Here is a 20,623-nt window from a genome sequence, read left to right as displayed (position 1 = left end):
TTAAATGTCCCTAATGTATCTGCCCCCACAACCTCTGCAGGCAGTGCTTTCCACACACCCACCACTCTCTGTGTAAAAAAACTTTCCTCTGACATCCTCGCTACACCTTCCTCTAATCACCTTAAAATTATGTCCCCTTGTGTTAGCCATTTTCGCTGTGGGAAAATGTCCCCAAGTTCTAGTCTCACCTACCAGTGGAAACAACTTTCCTGCCTCTATCTTATCTATCCTTTTCATAAGTTTATACTTTTCCATAAGATCCCCTCTCATTCTTCTGAATTCCAGTGAGTATAGTTCCAAGTAACTCAATCTCTCGCTCTGTTCCACGACCACTCAATGTAAACTTGAGGAATGACACCTCATCCTCCCTCCGGGGACATTGCAGACTTCCAGACTCAATATTATGTTACAGAGCCATAGACAGTCAAAGAGAGATACAGAATGGCTCCTCGATGCACTGACCAGCAACTGTCCATTGAAACTAATCCCATGTTTTTATTCTTCCTACATTCTGATTTACTCCTCCCCAGATTCCACCACTCACCTAACACACTTGGGGCCATTTATAGAGGCCAATTAACCTACTCGCCTGCACGTCTTTGAAACCTGAGCACCTGGAGGAAATCTGTGCAGTCACAGAGAGAATGTGCAAGCTCCACACACAGACAGCATCAGAGGTCAGGATTGGACCAGATCTCTGGAGCTGTGAGGCAGCAGTTCCGCTGTACCACCAACAATTCAACAACTTCGGGTAAGTCACTTTTTCTGCCTGATTCAGAACCGGTGAGAGAATCTGGAAAACAGGAGTACGGTGTCACTTAATACTATTTCAGTGTCACTTAATACTATCTAGAGAGAGAGCGAGAGAGCGAGAGAGAGAGAGAGAGAGCGAGAGCGAGAGAGAGAGAGAGAGAGAGAGAGAGAGAGAGAGAGAGAGAGAGAGAGAGAGAGAGAGAGAGAGAGAGAAAACTGAATAGGTTTCTCGGGAACAAAGCTGACCTTGAATTGCTCTTGCTTTAATTTTTGAATTTTTGGGGGTTAATGCAGTGAGTGTAAGTCAAGACCTTCGAACAAGACCTCACCAGGAACTGAGCCAATCCCCTATTTTCTTATTAGGAGAGTCAACTTGAAGCATGGAACTGAGCCAAGTTTTGATTTTACATTTGTGTTAGAGTTGCAAGAATGATTTTTAACCAGCAGTTAGATGAGAGGCTGTTTGCTAATTCCTGAATCCTTGCAGTGCTGTCTCTCCTCTTAACAATGTAAAAATTCAGCATTAGCTCCTCTCAAGGGAGTACCAAGCAACTTAGTACAAATTGAAAAGGTGAAAACATTTTTTTCTAACTGTGGCAATTATATCCATGCCCATTAACTAAATCTTTTATCGAAGAGATGTTCCAATTTAGAGAGCCGACTTTTCTCCCCAGCACCTGTTGATTCAGCCACCTCAAACTGTGAGCACTGGTAATTTCTGCTTATATATGAGTCACCAAATCTTGCATGCTCAAAAGCAAATAACAGTGTGAATAACTTAAGCTGAACTTGTGCTTACATCTGACTTGGGAGAGGATGGGAATTCTTATTTATTTGTGGGATGTGGACATTTCATGTTGTCCAGCTCTAAATGAATCAGAATGGAGGAGGCAGAGAACAGAGAACAGAGAACAGAGAACAGAGAACAGTTTGGTACAGGAACAGGCCATACAGGCCACGATGTCTGTGCGACCATGATGCCAATCCAAACTAATCCCACCTGCCAGCATATGGTCCATATCCCCCCATTCCCTGCCTGTTCATGTGTCTGTCTAAATGTCTCTTAAACGTTGCTGTTGTATCTGCTTCCACCACCTCCCCTGGCAGTGTGTTCCAGGCACCCACCACTCTCTGTGTAAAAAACTTGCATCGTAAATCTCCTTTAAACTTTCCCCTCTCATCTTAAACCAATGTCCTCTAGTACTTGACAATTCCACTCTGGAAAAAAGGCTCTGACTGTCTACCCTGCCTGTGCCCCTCAATATTTTACATACTTCTATCAGGTCTCCCCTCAGTCTCCGACGCTCCAGAGAAAACAATCCAAGTTTGTCCAACTTTATAGCTCATACTCTTTGATGTTGCCTGGATTAGAGAGGCCAGTTGCACCCCATACTTGTATGTCACAGGCACAGGCCCTTCGGCCCAACTTGTCCATGCCGACCAAATTGGCTACCTGAGCTATTCGACTGTATGTTCCTGACTGGAACTTATCCTCTGTCTCTGAGTGTTGGTTTACAATAGACTAGAAATAAAACCTCCAAGCCCAGAAAATATTTATTGTTTATATTTAAAGGTTGTGGAATAATTAATTCTCGGTTCTGGTTTTATCTTTCCAAATTCGTGAATGACAGTAATCATTTTGGAAGTGGGATTCATGTTATGAAAAGCAGGGACTGAGATAAGATAAGACAAGATAAGATAAGATACCTTTATTAGTCACATGTACATCGAAACACACAATGAAATACATCTTTTGCATAGAGTGTTCTGGGGGCAGCCCGCAAGTGTCGCCACGCTTCCGGCGCCAACATAGCACGCCCACAACTTCCTAACCCGCACGTCTTTGGAACATGGGAGGAAACCGGAGCACCCAGAAGAAACCCACGCAGACATGGGGAGAACGTACAAACTCCTTGCAGAAAGGGGCCGGAATTAAACCTGGGTTGCTGGTGCTGTAATAGCATTATGCTAACCGCTACACATATTGACAGCTAGGTGAGGTTTCCAGAGAGGAATGCTAGGTAGCTACGATCTTTACGTGGGTATGTTCCAAGATCCCATGCCGATGCATGGAATTTGGCAATTCATGTGTCCATCTGACCACTAGTCCTATCTGCAGATTTACCACTGAGACCAGGGACAGTTCCCATTACTAATTGAGCCGGGGGGACGATAGACTTTATGTCTGGCATGTTGGTCACATACCAACAATAGCTGATGTATCCAACGCCATCCATTCATTTGAATGAGGTCATCAACTTTCAGTAAAGGGTAAGTGAAAGTAACTTTTGTTTTCATATATTTCCCCATGACATATAAAAAGGCTGCAGAGAGAAGTGGACACAGCCCGGTTCATCATGGGCACAGCCCTCCCCACCACTGACAGTATCTACAAGAGGCGCTGCCTCAAGAAGACGGCATCTGTCATCAAGGATCCCCACCATCAGGGCCATGCCCTCTTCTCACTGCTACTGTCAGGCAGGAGGTACAGAAGCCTGAAGTCCCACACCACCAGATTCAGCAACAGCTACTTTCCTACAACCATCAGGTTCTTAAACCAACCTGCACAACCCTAACCCTACCTCAGCAACAGAACACCATGGACCACCTCTCGCACTACCATGGACTTGTCTCTGATTGTATTTTATTTTCCACGAAGGTCTTGGTTTTGCACAATCTTTATTTTTCTTTCTCTTTGCTGTCTTGTATAATTTATGTACAATTCATGCATAATTTATGTTCTGTGTGTTGTCTGAATCTACCTGCCTGTGATGCTGTTGCAAGCAGGTTTTTCATTGCACCTGTACATGTGCACGTGACAATCAACTTGATTTGACTTGACTTGACATTTGACTATGCTGGCTTGCAAAATATTCCCAATGGTCCCATTCCCCCACATATCTCCCTCTCAAATGCCCACCAACTCTTCCCTGATTCTCCTGCCGTCTACATATAATTCACAGTGACTAGTTAACCAACTTGCATGTCTTTGGGATGTGGGATGAACCTGGAGCACCTAGAGGAAAGCCACACAGTCACAGGGAGAACGTGCAAACTCCACATAGACAGCACCAGTGTCAGTCTCCCTGGAATTATGCAGCAGCTGCTCGAAGAGCTTCACTACTGTGCCAACTTCTTAATTATTTTAATTAATATTAATGATTTAACAAATTTACATAAATGTGTTTAAAGTGAATTTATTACTAATTAATCTTATTAATACTTCACAGTCATGACAGACATCTACCCATCTGTTGTTGCCATAGAGTTATAGAGTTATCCAGCACAGAAACAGGCCCTTCGGCCCAACTCATTGATGCTAACCGAGATGCCTATCTACACTAATCTCATTTGCCTGCATTTGGCCCATATCCCTCTAAACCCTTCCTGTCCATGTACCTGTCATAGAACATAGAACATTACAGTACAGGCCTTTCGGCCCACGATGTTGTGCCAACATTTTATCCTGCTCCACAATCTATCCAACCCTTCCGTCCCACATAGCCCTCCATTTTTCTATCATTCATGTGGCTATCAAAGAGTCTCTTGAATGTCCCTAATGTACCTGCCCCCACAACCTCTGCTGACAGTGCGTTCCACGCACCCACCACATTCTGTGTAAAAAACTTACCCCTGACATCCCTCTTATATCTTCCTCAAATCACCTTAAAATTTTGCCCCCTCATGTTATTCACTTTCGCCCTTGGAAAAAGTCTCTGACTGTCCACTCAATCTGTGTCTCTTATCATCTTGTACACCTCTATCAAGTCACTCTCATTCTCCTACTCTCCAAAGAGAAAAGCCCTAGCTCGCTCAACCAATCCTCATAAGACATGCACTCTAATCCAGGCATCATCCTGGTAAATCTCCTCTGCACCCTCTCTAAAGCTTCCACATCCTTCCTATAATGAGGCGACCAGAACTGAAAAAAATAATCCAAGTGTGTTCTAACCAGAGTTCTACAGAGCTGCAACATCACCTCGCGGCTCTTGAACTCAGTACCCTGACTAATGAAGGCCAACACTCCACAGGCCTTCTTAACAAGCCTATCGACCTGTCCTAATGTCTTTCAAGTTTTTAATCCTAACATTCATACTTAGGATATCACAGACTGCTTAGCCAATGATACAATGACCAAAGGATCTAACGGGCCCAAGGTACCAAGAATTCTTAGAGGCATGTGGCCAGTAAGGTGTGAGACTGTCCTTGGACTTCGTGGTAAATCGGGGATGGGATGAATGGTCAAATGTACCAGTGTATCCTATAATCTGCTGAACAACCTCTCTGACCCAGCAAAAAATTAATTTTGTACACATTAATTGTAATTCTCTCTTGATAAAAAATGGAAGTTACATAGATTTAAAAGTCGTTTAAAAGAAGTATTTTTAATTGCATTGGTTGTTCTGCTTTTGCTCTAATTGGAATTGGAATTGGTTTATTAATGTCACATGTATCGCAGTACGGTGAAAAACTTGTCTTGCATACCCTTCATACAGATCAATTCATTACACAGTGCATTCAGGTAGTACAAGGTAAAACAATAACAGAATGCAGAATAAGGTGTAACAGCTGCAGAGAAAGTGCAGTGCAGGCAGACAATAAGGTGCAAAGTTATAGCAAAGTAGATTGTGAGGTCAGAGTCCATCTTATCGTACTAGAGAACCGTTCAATAGTCTTATAACAGCAGGATAGAAGCTGTCCTTGAGCCTGGTGATATGTGCTTTCAGACTTTTGTATCTTCTGCCCGATTATGTTGGCTGCTTTACCACAACAGCGAGAAGTATAGACAGAGTCCATGGAGGGGAGGCTGGTTTCCATGATGTGCTAAGCTGTATCCCCACATTTAAGTTCCAATCTTCCATTTACTTTCCATAAAATGGTTTAAATGCTGAAATATAATTAATATATTTTACTTTCCGGTTTACCGTGTGCGAGATTTCCTTCATCTGATTGGCTGCTCAGCCTACTTGATGACATCACTGTTGCTGGTAGTCACAGATCCACAATGTCGGAAAAGGGGATATTCACACCAGACAGCCTGCTCGAAATTTGTGAGTGATTTTCTCAAAGTACAACATCAAGCATCATTCCTTCATTGCTCCAGGGCAGAAACTTCTACACTGGGGCTTGAAACCTCCTCCTTAGAGAGAGCAGTACTGCCAAACTAAGTGAAGGGACTTGGAGACTTAAGAGACGGCAGACACTGGAATCTGGAGCAACACATAATCTGCTGGAGGAACTCAGTGCATGGAGCAGCATCTGTGGGAGGAACAAAATGATGATTCCTTTCCTGTCCTGATGCAGAGTTTCGACCTGAAACGTTGGCAATTCCTTTCTTCCCACAGATGCTGCTCGACCCACTGAGTTCCTCCAGCAGATTGTTTGTTGCTAAGTGAAGGGACTTTATGCAAGGAGACCGAGAAGATATAGTACATTGGTCTAATTTAACTAATTATTGAGTGATAAAACTCACTGTTAGTCAGTGAGCTGATTTAACTTGTCTTTCAGTCGGAAGCTCAAAGTCAATGTCGAGTTTATCGTCATCTGCACAAGTCCATGTGTGCACAGGTGCAATGAAAAACTGATCTGCAGGCACATAGCATCAGATAAGCAGCATTCACAAGAAAGATATATATTAAACAAAAAATATACACAATTTTTACAAATAAAACAATTAGAAAAACAAACCAAAGTTCATTTTAGTGCAAGGTGATCAAACTGGTCATAGTCTTGCTAAAGTGATTAGGGTTATGCAGGTTGGTCCAAGAATCAAATGGTTGAAGGGAAGTAGCTGTTCTTGAACCTGGTGGCGTGGGACTTCAGGCTTCTGTACCTCCTGTCTGATGGTAGCTGCGAGAAGATGGCATGGCCCAGATGGTGGGGATCTTTGATCGATGTTGCCTTCTTGAGGCAGCGCTTCATGTAAGTACTTCAGATGTTGGGGACGGATGTACTTGTGATGTATTGGGCTGAGTCCACTACTCCCTGCAGCTTCTTGTGTTCCTGTGCATTCGAATTACTGTACCAGACCACGAGGCAACCAGTCAGGCTACTTTCAACAGTACACCTGTAGAAGTTTGTTAGAGTGTCCGGTGACAAGCTGAACCTCCTTAACCTCCCAAGAAAGTAAAGATGCTGGTGCGCCTTCCTTGTGATTGCAACTGTGTGTTGGGCCCAGGACAGGTCATCCGATATGTTAACACCCAGGAATTTAAAGCTGCTGAATCTCTCCACTACTGATCCCCCAATGTAGACCAGCGCATGTTCGCCCTCCTTCCCTTTCCTGAAGTGCCTCTTCATTGCCACTCAGTTCACTGAGTTAGCCGGTTCTTCAATGATAAATTCTTCTCTAATATTTGGTGCATTCTTGCATAGTTCTTCAGCATAAAATTCCTAATTGATATCCAGTGTGTTGATGTAACTAATTCCTCAGTGAAAAGTTACTGTTGACATTCAGTGGGCTGATTTGACCAGTTCTTCATTGGAATGTACCTCACTGATATTCAGTGCACTGATTTATAGACATGGAGTCACATAACATAGAAGCAGACACTTCAACCAACCACATCTATTATGACTATCAAGTTCCCATTGATATTAAACCCATTTACCAGCACTTGCTCCATGGCCTTCTGTGTCTTCGGATTCATGCTTGTCCAGATATTTTATAAATGTTGTGGGAGTACCACATTCTCATGTGAAGTGTTCCAGATTGCAATCATCCTCTGGCTGATTTTCCTTTTCTCTCAGACCCCCTCTAACCCTTTCATTCTTCACCCTAAACCAATCTCTCTAGTTTTAGACCTTCATTATGGCCAAAAGATTTCTCACTATCCATCTATGCAAAGGCACAAAAGATACAAGAGCCTAAGGGCACGTACCACCAGACTTAAGGACAGCTTCTACCCCACTGTGATAAGACTATTAAACGGTTCGCTTATACGATGAGATGGACTCTGACCTCATGATCTACCTTGTTGTGACCTTGCACCTTATTGCACTGCACTTTCTCTGTAGCTGTGACACTTTACTCTGTACTGTTATTGTTTTTACCTGTACTACATCAATGCACTCTGTACTAACTCAATGTAACTGCACTGTGTAATGAATTGACCTGTACGATCAGTATGCAAGACAAGTTTTTCACTGTACCTCAGTACCAGCGACAATAATAAACCAATACCAATACCAGAAGGCAACAGAGCAAGGGCTGGTAAATGGGTTTAATATAGACGGGTACTTGACAGTCAGAATGGATAGGGTGGGCTGAAGGGCCTGTTCCTGTGCTGTACTCCTCTATGTTCTATGTTCTTTTGTATGATCCTCGTCATTATTCAGAACCAAAATCAGATTTATTATCACTGATATATATGATGTGAAATTTGTTGCTTTGCAGCAGCAGTACAGTGCAAAGGCATAAAATTACAACAAATTACTAAAATAAATAAATAGTGAAAAAGGAAAGGAATAACGAGATAGTGTTCAGGGTTTATGGACCGTTCAGAAATCTGAAGGCGGAGGGGAAGAAGCTGTTCCTGAATCGTTGAGTGTGGGTCTTCAGGCTCCTGTACCTCCTCCCCGATGGTGGTAACGAGAAGATGGTGAGCGTCCTTAGTGATGGATGCCACCCTCTTGGGGCACCACCTCTTAAGATGTCCTCAATCCTGGGGACCATCATGGGGATCAGTGGGCTGATTTAACTAGTTCTTCAATGGTAAGTTTATGCAGAAATTCAAGCTTCTTTTCATGAAAGAAAAAAAGCTGTTGCATTGCAGAGAAAAATATTCTTTGCCTAGTAGAAGAAGAGGTGATTATTCTCCCTAAATATTATGGCATGATGGACCTTTTGTGTAAACTCATACATACATCATACTTGAGGAATTTTGCACAATAATTATCAGAATAATGGCCAACATTTTATTCATGTCTGTGAAAAATTAAATGGCCCTGAAATTAACAAAAAGACCAAAAAATATGTTTGATAAACTAAAAGTAATGAAAAATGACACAAATACCTTTTAGATAATTTGGCAGTTGGTTTTGGGTCATTCCTACCTCAAGGCCAGCCAGGTTTTAGTCGAATGTAAAATTGTTTCTAAGAGTCAACTGAAATTATTTGCGGTTCAAGTCTGATGAAAACCAATTGTGTCAAGTCAATGGGAATGACCTTCCATGAAAATAAGTTTCCTGAGAAGTAGAAGTGTCTGTTGTGAAGCAATTGGTGGACGACATCATGTGGGAAAATGGTTCTATTTAACTTACAGAAGACCCTGCATAAACAGTTAGGACAATTTTCACAGAGCAAGTTTTAGGGACCATTCAGCCCAAGAACTGTTTTTCCTTGCAACAAGATCATGGTGGACCAGTGTTTTAAAACCTGCCTTGGTTTAGGGCAACTAATAACAAAGGAGCAACATACAAAAAGCTGAAGGATTTCAGCAGGTCAGGCAGCATCTATGGAGGGAAATATTTGATGTTTTGGGTTGAGATAGACATTCAACCCAAAACATCGGCTATCCATTTACCTCCATAGATGCTGCCTGACCCATTGAGTTCCTCCAGCGTTTTACGTGTTGCTCCAGATTCCAGCATCTGCAGTTTCTTGTGTCTCCACTAATTACGAAAGTCTATCATCCTGATTTTAAAATGTTCAATTTATCCGTCACATTCCACTCTTCCAGACCTGTCCCAAGCTACAACCAACCGCCCACCCCACCATCCCCAAATTACCCTCCCAACTCTAATGCACCCATCCCCAATTGCTGTCCCCCTCCCAAAAATACCTCTCACTTTCCCAACAACCCCACATTGCTACACCTTCCCCTTGATTCTATCCCACAGCAACCTACCTTGTCCAGCGTTGCTACCACTCTTAACTGTCAAGAAGGTCATGAGGGCAGGCACAGTAGTGTAGCGGCTAGCATAACACTTTACAGCGCCAGTGACCAGGGTTCAATTCTGGCCACTGTCTGTAAGGAGTTTGTACGTTCTCCCCGTGTCTGCGTGGGTTTCCTCCGGGTGCTCCAGTTTCCTCCCACATTCCAATTACGTACAGGTTAGGAAGTTATGGGTGTGCTATGTTGGCGCCGGAAGAGTGGCGACACTTGCGGGCTGCCCCCAGAATGCTCTACGCAAAGATGCATTTCACTGTGTGTTTTGATGTACATGTGACTAATAAAGATATCTTATCTTAGAGATCCTCAATCTCAAGGGATTGCCTAAACAGAAGAAAGTCTTGAAGAACTTGTAACTAATTGTTAAAGAGCAGGTATAAACAACAGCCACACTGCCCAAGCAAGACGATATGATGACAGCAGAGCAGTTCAGCTAGCAGAACTGCTACTACACAGCTCCAGCGACCCAGGTTCAATCCTGATGTCCGGTGCTATCTGTGAGGAGTTCTCACATTCTCCCTGTGACCGTGGGTTTCCTCCAGGTGCTCCGGTTTCTTAAAAATGTAGAATAATTAGCCAGTGTAAATTGACCCTAATCTGTAAATGAGTAGTGGAATCTTGGGAATAGGGAGTTGATGGGAATGCGGGGAAAATATAATGAGTTAGGGTAAGATTGGTGTAAAAACTGGTTCCTGATGGTGCTTGCGGATTCAATGGGCTGAAAGGCCTGTTTCCATGCTGTATCATAGAGTCATAAAGTCATCGAGTCATGCAACATGGAAATGGGCCCTTCAGTCCAATTAGTCCAGGCCAACCAAGATGCCCATCCAAGCTCGTCCCATTTGCCAGCATTTGGCCCATATCCCTCCAAACCTTTCCCATCCATGTACCTGTCCGAGTGCCTTTTAAAAATTGTTATTGTACCTGCCTCAACCTCTTCCTCTGGCAGCTTGTTCCATATACATACCACTCTCTGCACAAAAAAAGTTGCCCCTCAAGTTCCTGTTAAATCTTTCCCTTCTCACCTTAAACCTACAGTATGTCCTCCAGTTCTTTATCTCTCAATGACTTACTAACTCTTTCCATCTAGATAACCAGTTTTTGTGAAGTTGTCTGAGGATAGATGCTTGCCAATATGCCAGAGAAAACTCCCCTGTTCTCCCTGAAATATTCATCTGGATTTGTTCATCTTCTTAAGATGGCAGATAATACCTCAGCCTTGAAGCTGCACCTTTTAACAATGTAGCTTGCCCCCAGCATTTGGAGTGTCAATTTAAATTTAAATCTTCTGGTCAATTATTTGGTCCCAGAGTCTTCTGACTCTTAAGATGAGGCCCGTCACCTCTGCAGTTGGCAATGAACAATTTTATGAGCATGTAACACCACAGATAAATGCTTATTGGTAGAGATTCCACAACTGAGAGCGATTGTTTCTCCTCCAGTGCTAACATCATGAGTGAAGCAGCTGCCTGCATTTCCAATTAGATTCCACTTGATTAAGGCTATCCCATTGCACTTCAGGGGTGCTGACGCCTGCGATGTCCCCAAATGCGGGATGCTCGACTGCGTAATTTGTGGTAGTGGGGGACTATGTTCGTGCTCTCCCCTGGCATTTAATCTAAAGACAGAATTCATGTGACAAATATATTTGTGTGAGCTGCTTCTGTCTGGGGCAATTTTATCTGCTTGGTATCAAGCAGCATCTGTGAAGGTAAAGGAATTGTGCATGTTTCATGTCAGTGTTGTGGTTTGTATAAAAAGTAAGACTAATGATTGATCTGTACACAAATGTAAAGGTTTGAGCTGTTTTATTATTGTATATAGTCTGTCTTTTATTATGAATAAAGTTTATTTGGTAAAAAAAGACTCCCCCACCCCCCCCCCCCCCCCACCCAATCGCTGGTCAAACATGCCTACTTTAGCTTCAGGCAGACAACATTAGTTCCTCTTGCCTCATCCATTAACTCCTCCACAGAGCTGGCAGACTGTCATGGTAACATGTTCCACAAGTCACCTCCAAAGATAAACCGGGCAGACGCTGCTAGTTTCTCAAGGACACCTGGAGAATTAGAATGGCCAGCTGTATGAAAGAACTATGTACCATTGTCAGTACAGACCTGCTTCACGACGGGACAGACCTGTGTTCTTGGGCAATGTGGCTTTCAGCTCTGAGTATTAATTTGATGGAATGGTATTAGGATAAACTTATTCAAAGCTAAAGCAATTACAATTCTGTTACTTCCAATTAAATGAAGAATACATTTGCCAATCTTCCTTTTATTACATATTAATCAATGTAAATTGGTTTCTAATTTCTTTTTTGGCTACGTTTGATGGATCAGAGCCACCTTCAATTTCTTGGCATTTTTTTTAGGAAATAATTAAAGAACACAGAGATGTGTCAGATTTAAGTGGTTTCTGTGTTCCATCTCCGTGGCCCTCACTGAATTAAGCTTTCTCACCTTAATGCCTGCCACCCAATGGAAAGTGTTTCAGCTCTAATTAATAGCATTTACATTGGAGTTTCTTTTAGTTCTGAAAACATATTGAATTTTAATTGATTCCGAGCGAGCTGGGAATGGGAGCATTGTTAGGCAAGCCACTGTTTGGAAAAGCCCTAACGATGATTACACCATACTCTCTCATCACCCCACCTCTTCAGCTCCAGCCCTGGGTGGAATAGTCCAGGATTTGGTGCCCAATGACATCCGAGGAGATGTTTCATTTTTGGTGAACGTCCTACAGATGGGATGTCTTCTCCTACAAGAACTAACTTGAATTTCTGTAGCACCTTTTACAATCTCACAGTGGCTCCAGGTGTTTCCAGCAAAAGAAGTACTTTTCAAAGAGTCACAGAGTCATGTGGCACAGAATCAAATCACTCAGCCCATCGAGTCCATGCTAACCGTCAAGCACCCATTTTTACACTAACTCTACCCTAACGCAATTTATTCCCTCCACACTTCCATCAGCAAGATCTTCCCCTCACCCTCCCCCGGCTTCCATCACTCACTCAGGTGGCCAATTAACTGACCATGCGGCACTTCTTTGGGACGTGGGAGGAGACCGGAGCACCTGAAGGAAACCCAGTTGGTCGTAGGAAGAACATGCAAACTCCATGCCGAGGTCAGGTTCGAACCTGGATCACTGCAACTGTGAGGCAAAGGCAAAGTCAAAGTCAAGTCTATTGTCACGTGCACAGCAGCATCAAGTGCACAGGTGCAACGAAAAACTTACTTGCAGCAGCATCACAGGCACAGAGCATCAGATAAGCAGCATTCACAAGAGAAACATAAACTAAGCATAAATTATACACAACTTTTACAAGAAAGGACACACAGAACAAAAAAGAAAGTCCATCTTAGTACAAAGTGATCATAGTGTTGCTAAACTGTAGTGATTAGGGTTTTGCCAGTTGGTTCAAGAACCAAATGGCTGAAGGGAAGCAGCTGTTCTTGAACCCGATGGTGAGGGACTTGTAGACACTCATCTAAAAGTGTGATACCTCTCATGGTTACCTTATAGGGTCCACCAAGAGAAAGGGGGAGCATCGTCATGGGTATCTTGTGAGACCAGCCTCCACCACCCTTGATCAATATGAACAGGGAAGGGGATGATATTGGTGAAAGAACATCAGTATCTCTCTCCATTAGTATAAACTAGCCTGCTTGGCATGCCCCACAGCCCTGAGATTAACAACACACAACACAGACAAAGAAGCATAACTTCCCCCATATGGTCTCACCTCATCAGAGATATTCTCTTGGTTCTTATCCATCCCTCCCTCACCTTCTCTGCTGCTGAAAACTGACATGTTTTCTCCCTTTCCCAGTTCTGATGAAGGATCCAAAACCCGACACATTAACTGTTTCTCTCTCCACAAAAGCTCTCCTTATGACATCACAGGTAGATAGGGTCGTAAGGAGACCTTTTGGCACTTTGGCCTTCATAAATCAGGGCACTGAGCACAGGAGTTGGGATGTTATGTTGAAGTTGTACAAGATGTTGATGAGGCTAAATTTAGAGCATTGTGTGCAGTTCTGGTCACCTACCTACAGGAAAGATATCAATAAGCTTGAAGAGTGCAGAGAAAATTTTCAAGGTGTTGCCAGGACTTGAGGACCTGAGTTATAGGGAAGGTTGAATAGGTTAGGACTTTATTCCCTAGAGCGCAGGAGAATGAGGGGAGATCTCATAGAGGTGTACAAAATTATGAGGGGTATCGATAAGGTGAGACTAGATCTAGAAGGCATAGGTTTAGGGTGAAAGGTGAAATATTGAAGGGAAATCTGAGGGAGAACTTCTTCACTCAGAGGGTGGTGCGAGTGTGGAACGAGCTGCCAAAGGAAGTGGGTAGATGTGGGTCAATTGTAACATTTAAGAGAGGTTTGGATAGGTACATGGATTGGGAGGGATTTGGAGGGCTATGGTTCCGGGTGCAGGTAGATGGGACTAGGAAGAAGACCAGGTCAGCATGGACTAGATGAGCCGAATGGCCTGTTTCTATGAAGATGCTGCCTGACCCCTGCTGAGTGTTTTCCAACACTTCAAACTTAAAATAAAAGGTTTTCAGCATCTATGTTTTTTTTATTATTATAAGATCGCAAGGATTGGGAACAAGAGAAAGCTATCTGGCCTGTCAAGTCTGCTTTGCTATTCAGTAAGATCATCGCTGATGTTCTGCCTCACCACTGGATTCTTGCACTCTCCCCCATCACCCAACGAGGAGATATGAGACAGGCTGCATTTGTTTTCCTTCAGGCGGAGGAGGCTGAGAGGGGAACCTGAGAGGGATATCCAAAATTATCAGGGGCAGAGATCGGGTGGTGATGTTGTTCCCCTGTAACAGAGACATTGAAAACCAGAGGTCTAATGTGAGGAGTAGAGAAACAAAGGACTGCAGATGCTGGAATCTAGATGAAAAACACGATGATGCTGGAGGAACTCAGCAGGCCAGGCAGCATCCGTGGAGAAAAGCAGGCGGTGAACGTTTCGGGTCAGGACCCTTCTTCAGGACTGAAGATAGGAAAGGGGAAGCTCAATATATAGGAGGGAACAGTAGAGCAGTGAAAGGTGGACAAAAAGTGGGGAGGTGGGATGGGCACAAGGTGGTGATAGGTAGACGCAGGTTAGAGATAGTGATAGGTAGGTGTGTGGAGGAGGGGAGAGCAGATCCACCGGGGATGGGTCACAGGGAAGGAGAAAAAGGAAAAAAAAAAGGTAGAAAAAAAAAGTCTAGGAAAGGGAAGAAGAGAAGAGGCATGTTGGGGTGGGGGGAGGGTGTGGGGAAGGGGGTGGGGATTACTTCAAGTGGGAGAATTCAATGTTCATGCTATTAGGCTGCAAGGTTCCAAGATGGAAAATGAGGCGCTGTTCCTCCAGTTTGCGCTTGGAATTCTCCTGGCAGTGGAGGAGGCCGAGGATTGACATGTCAGTGATAGTGTGGGAGGGGGAGTTGAAGTGATCGGCAACGGGGAGGAGTCGAAGGGTTGGAGAGGATATAAGGAAGAATTTTTCTTCTATATGATGGTTGCAGTCTGGAATACACTGCCTGAGAAAGTTCTGGAGGCCAGTACTCTCAAAATATTTTAAAAGTATCTGGATGAACACTTGAATCGCTAAAGTAAAGAAGGATATGGACGAAGTCCTGGCAAATGGATACTTGATGGTCAGCATAGACATGGTGGGCCGAAGGGCCTGTTTCTGTGCTGTATGAGTATGACTATGACTATGAGAATTAACATGCAGATACAAGAGACTGTAGTTGCTGGAATCTGGAGCAGCACACAAGATGCTGGAGGAACTCAGCAGGTCAGGCAGCATCTGTGGGGGGAAATGAGTCCAGAGGAAGGGTCTCCACCTGAAATGTCGACTGTGCATTTCCCTCCACAGATGCTGCCTGACCCATTGAGTTCCTCCAGCTTCTTGTTTGCTGGTGTGACAATTAACAGTTCAGGTTGAGGAGACTTTTTTGTGTGGTTCAGAGTCAATTACTGTCTGGTGATTCAGAAGGCAAGTAGCTTGGGGCACTTACTAAATGCAATCTTTCATTTATCCCTTAACGGGTAGTGGGGAGGCTATTTTGGGGTAAAAAGGTATGAAGCGAGCCTAAGGCAAGTACCTAGACTGAAAAGTGAAGAAGCAGTTAAACTTTGAAACTTAAATTATCTTCCATATATTGTTATTTCAGCATTGCTTATTCTATCTCTAATCAGAGCTATGGCACTCAGTGGGAGCTAACAGTAGGAGATCAGGAGACAGTGCAAGGTTTAATCAAAAACAAATGTGCATCCTTTCATTTCTTTTACATTCTGAACCTCCTCAATATCGGTGATATTACCTCCAAGCTCCGCAGATCATTTGTGCTCTGACAGATACCCCAGGGTCCACATTATCAAATCCCACATTATTCCAGAACACAATGTAAAAATAATCCAACTGCAATTCAGAGGGAACATTAGAATTCAAAGCTTTTTTTTTTGGCATGCAAATATTTTGAGAGCACTGTTTCCCCATGGAACAATGGTGCTGGTTAAGCAGCTGTCAGAAATGCTGAACCTCTTCCATCTAAGCCAGAAACTTTATTTGTATACCTGCACTTCACTTTCTCTATAACTGTAACATGATACACTGCATTCTGTTAAAGCATATCTGTCTGTTTTTTCTCCTGAACCCCCCAATCCCCTGTATTACCTCAAGGTACTTATGTATGGAATGGCGTGCAAGCAAAAGGTTTTCATTGTGTCTCAGTCCATGTGACAATAATAAACCAATTATCAATTAAGTTGTGGGTTCAAATCCCTCTCCTGAGAAAGTACCTCCTGCAGTATTGAGGGAGTGCCACACTGCCAGATGTGCTTCTTTGAACGATGTGTTAAAATGAAACCCCAGCTCTCTCCTTCAGATGGATGTCAAAGGTTCTATGATACTGCCTTGAAGGAAAAGTGGATAGAAGAGTTATTCTCCTCACAGAACGTTGAGCCCTCAACTAATGTCCTGATGCAGGGTTTCGACCTGAGTCATTAACAATTCCTTTCCCCCTGCAGATGCTGCTCGATCCGCTGAGCTCCTCCAGCAGATTGTTTGTTGCTCCAGATTCCAACATCTGCAGTATCTTGTGCCTCTCAACCAACGACACTATTCACATCGCTGCTTGTGGAATCTTGCTGTGCAGCATTTGCTTCTTGAGTTTCCCACAGAGACAGGAATGTGATAAAGAGTTTGGAGGTATGTCAAGGATATGATAAGATATCTTTATTGGTCATGTGTACATCGAAACACACAGTGAAATGCATATTTGTGTAGAGTGTTCTGGGGGCAGCCCGCAAGTGTTGCCATGCTTCCGGCGCCAACGTAACATGCCCACAACTTCCTAACCCGTACATCTTCGGAATGTGGGTGGAAACTGGAGCACCCGGAGGAAACCCACGCAGACATGGGGAGAACATACAAAGTCCTTACAGACAGTGGCCGGAATTGAACAGGGTTGTTGGCCCTGTAATAGCATTACGCATTGGTAACTTCCCATCCTCAGCATGTTACAGCTGGGAGATTGTGATGAGCTGGGTTCAGTTCCCAACTCCAGAGACTTGAGTGATAGAGTCTGGTCTGAGACTCCAGAACAGCGCTGAACGACTGCTGCATTGTTGAAGTCACTACCTTTCAGTGAGATGAAATCACAGCTCTGGTCTTCTTCCACAGCTGGAGGTAAAAGAACCCAGGGCAAAACTCGGTGGAGCAGGAAAGTTATCACTGATACCTTGCCCGTTACATAAAACATAGAACAGTACAACACAGGAACAGGCCCTTTGGCCCACAATGTCTGTGTCACCATGATACCAGTCCAAACTATCCCACCTGCCTGCACATGGTCTACATCCCTCCATTCCCTACCTGTTCATGCTCCAACGCACAGGGTGACTAAAGGTTGCAGAGGGTTGTAGACTCAGCCAGCTCCATCACGGGCAAAGCCCTCCCTACCATCGAGGACGTCTTCAAGAGGTGGTGCCTCAAGAAGATGGCATCCATCACCAAGGACCCTCACCACCCGGGACATGCCCTCTTCTCATTAGTACCATCGGGGAGGAGGTACAGGAGCCTGAAGACCCACACTCAGTGATTCAGGAACAGCTCCATCCCCTCCGCAGTCAGATTTCTGTACGGTCCATGAACCCATGAACACTACCTCGTTATTCCTTTCCTTTTGCACTATTTATTTATTTTAGTAATTTATTGTAATTTTATGTCTTGCACTGTACTGTTGCTGCAAAACAACAAATTTCACTTTATACAAGTCAGTGATAATAAATATGCTTCTGATTCTGCCGATCAAAGTTCCTGTTAAACATTGCTATCATATTTATTCCAGCACTTCCAGTGACAGCACATTCCAGCCATCGACCTTTTTTCCCTCATACTTCCTTTCCCACTTTTCCTTTTCTTTCTTTAATCATAGAACAGCACAGCACAGGAACAGACCCTTCAGTCCATAATGTCTGTGCCGACCATGATGCCAATTTAAACTGCACATCTGCTTGCATCTTGTCTATACCATAGATTCATACAGCACGGAAACAGACCCCTTGGCTCAGCTCGTCCATGCTGACTGTGTTGCCCAGTGAGCTAGTCCCATCTGCCCACATTTGGCCCATAGCCCTCTAAACCGCTCCTATCTATGTACTTGTCTAGATGGCTTTTGAATGTTGCTAATGTGGCCGCCTCAACCATTATTTCTGGCAGCTCATTCCAAATATGCACCACCCTCTTCGGGAAGAAGCTGCCCGATGTCCCTTTTAATCCTTCGCTTAAACCTATGCCCTCTTGTTTTTAGTACCCCCTCCCTGGGAAAAAGACTAAGTGCTTTCAACCTGTCCATGCCTCTCATGATATTATACATCACCCCTAATCTCCTACATCCCAAGGAATAAAGTCCTGGTCTACACAACCTCTCCTTGTAACTCAGGACCCCAAGTCCATTCAACATCCTGGTAAATCTTTTCTGCATTTTTTCAAGTTCAATGACATCTTTCCTATAACAGGGTGACCAAAACTATACACAATACTCCACGTGCAGCCTCACCTACGTTTCATACAACTGCAATATAACTTCCCAACTCCTATACTCAATACCCTGAGTGATGAAAGCCAACTGCCAAATGCCTTTTTCACCATCCTATCTACTTCTGACGCCATTTACAGTGAACTATGCACTTGCACTCCTAGGTCCCTCTGTTCCATAACACTCCCCAGGGCCTTACCATTCACTGTGCAAGTCCTACTCTGGTTTGATTTCACAAAATTCAATCCCTCAGAAAGCATCCTATCTGGATGTATCACGGCTTGGTATGGCGACTGCTCTGCCCAGGACCGCAAGAAACTGCAGAGAGTTGTGGACACAGCCCGGTGCATCACGGACACCAGCCTCTCCTCCTTGGACTCTGTCTTTACCTCTCGTTGTCTTGGTGAAGCAGCCAGCATAATCAAAGACCACACCCACCCGGGACATTCTCTCTTCTCTCCTCTTCCATCAGGTGGAAGATACAGGAGCCTGAGGGCACGTACCACCAGACTTAAGGACAGCTTCTACCCCACTGTGATAAGACTATTGAATGGTTCCCTTATGCAATGAGATGGACTATGACTGGTTGTGACCTTGCACCTTATTGCACTACACTTTCTCTGTAGCTGTGACACTTTACTCTGTACTGTTATTGTTTTTACCTGTACTACATCAATGCACTCTGTACTAACTCAATGTAACAACACTGTGTAATGAATTGACCTGTACGATCAGTATGCAAGACAAGTTTTTCACTGTACCTCGGTACAAGTGACAATAATAAACCAATTCCAATGCCAATCTGGATTGAAAACCATTTGCCAATCCACAGCCCACATACCCAGCTGATCAAGATCCCCCTGTAATTTTTCATAACCTTCTAGATTATCTACAACACCATCTATTTTAGTATCATCTGCAAACTTACTAACCATGCCTTGTACATTCATATCCAAATAATAAACAGATCCCAGCCTTGGACACCGTTTTATCAAGCTGGGCACAACGTTCTCCTGGGAACCAATGAAAGCCAAGATATTGATCCTTTTGCTGTGGATGTCACAATGAGCTTGGACCTTGAACTCTCTTTTACAGGATTGAGCTTCTTGCATGCATTCAGCACAGGTTTTTAATCCATGCTTTTGACATCTCTGCAAGAGTCAAGAAAGTCATTTGATGTGAAGCACTAACCACACATTTTCACTTCACTTATTTGTTTGCTTCTGATTCTCCCAATTTCTTTCCTTTTCTTTCACCTGCAGTGAAGATCTGCACTGCAAGACAACTCAGACATATGTTCAATGGCCCGTACCTGAACCAGAGAGGCTGGGGGTTGGAGATGACACAGCGGCACAGCTGGTCAAGCTGCTGCCTCACAGTACCAGAGATCCGGATTCAATCCTGATTCACCGATAGTCACATAGCACAGGAACAAGCCCCCCTCATCCAAACAGACCATCAAGTACCCATCCATACTCATCCCATTCACCGGTATCGGTCCATGTCACTCTATGCCTCGGCACTTCAAGTGCTCTCTTCCGACACGTTGCGAGAACCTCTGCTCCGCTCTGCGGATATTTAACCCTCGATTCACACCACCACATCCCGGTTGATTATCATATAATCGATTGAGAGCACCATCACCTGACTGCAACTCATTCCTGCTGGACTGCATCTGATCTTGACATTAAATCCATTTTAAAACGTATCTGTCTGGGTTTTCTCCTGATCCCACTGCCCCCCCCCCCCCATCCCCCTGTACAAAGCCTGAGCAATAAATCCAGACAATGTTCTGGTCAAATCACGTAGATGTCATGGCCAAGAAAGCTCACCAGCACCTCTACTTCCTCAGGAGGCTAAAGGAATTTGGTTTGTCCCCTTTGACTCTCACCAATTTTTACCGATGTACCATAGAAAG

The 20,623-nt window shown here is 43.9% G+C and overlaps 1 long non-coding RNA gene across 1 annotated transcript; it reads left to right on the top strand.

Annotated features, from left to right (window-relative positions):
- Positions 1-696: 696 nt before the first annotated feature.
- LOC127577343 (uncharacterized) lies at positions 697-20,098 on the top strand. Its single transcript, XR_007957355.1, has 3 exons — positions 697-751; positions 16,694-16,874; positions 19,968-20,098. It is a non-coding gene; the product is annotated as an uncharacterized LOC127577343 (long non-coding RNA).
- Positions 20,099-20,623: the final 525 nt, after the last annotated feature.

The sequence above is a fragment of the Pristis pectinata genome, chromosome 13 (genome assembly GCF_009764475.1).
Source record: "Pristis pectinata isolate sPriPec2 chromosome 13, sPriPec2.1.pri, whole genome shotgun sequence".
Lineage (NCBI taxonomy): Eukaryota > Metazoa > Chordata > Chondrichthyes > Rhinopristiformes > Pristidae > Pristis > Pristis pectinata.
This window is presented reverse-complemented; position numbering and strand designations above follow the sequence as displayed.